Source organism: Anser cygnoides, chromosome 29, assembly GCF_040182565.1.
Source record: "Anser cygnoides isolate HZ-2024a breed goose chromosome 29, Taihu_goose_T2T_genome, whole genome shotgun sequence".
Lineage (NCBI taxonomy): Eukaryota > Metazoa > Chordata > Aves > Anseriformes > Anatidae > Anser > Anser cygnoides.
Window position 1 is genome coordinate 4,655,521 of NC_089901.1, and position 2,549 is coordinate 4,658,069.

Sequence of the window (2,549 nt, forward strand, 5' to 3'; positions counted from 1 at the left end):
TGGGGATGCAGTGCAGTGAGTCCAGAGAGTGCACTGGCACCACTGGGGATGCAGTGCAGTGAGTCCAGAGAGTGCACTGGCACCACTGGGGATGCAGTGCAGTGAGTCCAGAGAGTGCACTGGCACCACTGGGGATGCAGTGCAGTGAGTCCAGAGAGTGCACTGGCACCACTGGGGATGCAGTGCAGTGAGTCCAGAGAGTGCACTGGCACCACTGGGGATGCAGTGCAGTGAGTCCAGAGAGTGCACTGGCACCACTGGGGATGCAGTGCAGTGAGTCCAGAGAGTGCACTGGCACCACTGGGGATGCAGTGCAGTGAGTCCAGAGAGTGCACTGGCACCACTGGGGATGCAGTGCAGTGAGTCCAGAGAGTGCACTGGCACCACTGGGGATGCAGTGCAGTGAGTCCAGAGAGTGCACTGGCACCACTGGGGATGCAGTGCAGTGAGTCCAGAGAGTGCACTGGCACCACTGGGGATGCAGTGCAGTGAGTCCAGAGAGTGCACTGGCACCACTGGGGATGCAGTGCAGTGAGTCCAGAGAGTGCACTGGCACCACTGGGGATGCAGTGCAGTGAGTCCAGAGAGTGCACTGGCACCACTGGGGATGCAGTGCAGTGAGTCCAGAGAGTGCACTGGCACCACTGGGGATGCAGTGCAGTGAGTCCAGAGTGCACTGGCACCACTGGGGATGCAGTGCAGTGAGTCCAGAGAGTGCACTGGCACCACTGGGGATGCAGTGCAGTGAGTCCAGAGAGTGCACTGGCACCACTGGGGATGCAGTGCAGTGAGTCCAGAGAGTGCACTGGCACCACTGGGGATGCAGTGCAGTGAGTCCAGAGAGTGCACTGGCACCACTGGGGATGCAGTGCAGTGAGTCCAGAGAGTGCACTGGCACCACTGGGGATGCAGTGCAGTGAGTCCAGAGAGTGCACTGGCACCACTGGGGATGCAGTGCAGTGAGTCCAGAGAGTGCACTGGCACCACTGGGGATGCAGTGCAGTGAGTCCAGAGAGTGCACTGGCACCAGTGGGGATGCAGTGCAGTGAGTCCAGAGAGTGCACTGGCACCACTGGGGATGCAGTGCAGTGAGTCCAGAGAGTGCACTGGCACCACTGGGGATGCAGTGCAGTGAGTCCAGAGAGTGCACTGGCACCACTGGGGATGCAGTGCAGTGAGTCCAGAGAGTGCACTGGCACCACTGGGGATGCAGTGCAGTGAGTCCAGAGAGTGCACTGGCACCACTGGGGATGCAGTGCAGTGAGTCCAGAGAGTGCACTGGCACCAGCGGGGATGCAGTGCAGTGAGTCCAGAGAGTGCACTGGCACCAGTGGGGATGCAGTGCAGTGAGTCCAGAGAGTGCACTGGCACCACTGGGGATGCAGTGCAGTGAGTCCAGAGAGTGCACTGGCACCACTGGGGATGCAGTGCAGTGAGTCCAGAGAGTGCACTGGCACCACTGGGGATGCAGTGCAGTGAGTCCAGAGAGTGCACTGGCACCACTGGGGATGCAGTGCAGTGAGTCCAGAGAGTGCACTGGCACCACTGGGGATGCAGTGCAGTGAGTCCAGAGAGTGCACTGGCACCACTGGGGATGCAGTGCAGTGAGTCCAGAGAGTGCACTGGCACCAGTGGGGATGCAGTGCAGTGAGTCCAGAGAGTGCACTGGCACCACTGGGGATGCAGTGCAGTGAGTCCAGAGAGTGCACTGGCACCACTGGGGATGCAGTGCAGTGAGTCCAGAGAGTGCACTGGCACCACTGGGGATGCAGTGCAGTGAGTCCAGAGAGTGCACTGGCACCACTGGGGATGCAGTGCAGTGAGTCCAGAGAGTGCACTGGCACCAGTGGGGATGCAGTGCAGTGAGTCCAGAGAGTGCACTGGCACCACTGGGGATGCAGTGCAGTGAGTCCAGAGAGTGCACTGGCACCACTGGGGATGCAGTGCAGTGAGTCCAGAGAGTGCACTGGCACCACTGGGGATGCAGTGCAGTGAGTCCAGAGAGTGCACTGGCACCAGTGGGGATGCAGTGCAGTGAGTCCAGAGAGTGCACTGGCACCAGTGGGGATGCAGTGCAGTGAGTCCAGAGAGTGCACTGGCACCAGTGGGGATGCAGTGCAGTGAGTCCAGAGAGTGCACTGGCACCACTGGGGATGCAGTGCAGTGAGTCCAGAGAGTGCACTGGCACCAGTGGGGATGCAGTGCAGTGAGTCCAGAGAGTGCACTGGCACCACTGGGGATGCAGTGCAGTGAGTCCAGAGAGTGCACTGGCACCACTGGGGATGCAGTGCAGTGAGTCCAGAGAGTGCACTGGCACCACTGGGGATGCAGTGCAGTGAGTCCAGAGAGTGCACTGGCACCACTGGGGATGCAGTGCAGTGAGTCCAGAGAGTGCACTGGCACCACTGGGGATGCAGTGCAGTGAGTCCAGAGAGTGCACTGGCACCACTGGGGATGCAGTGCAGTGAGTCCAGAGAGTGCACTGGCACCACTGGGGATGCAGTGCAGTGAGTCCAGAGAGTGCACTGGCACCACTGGGGATGCAGTGC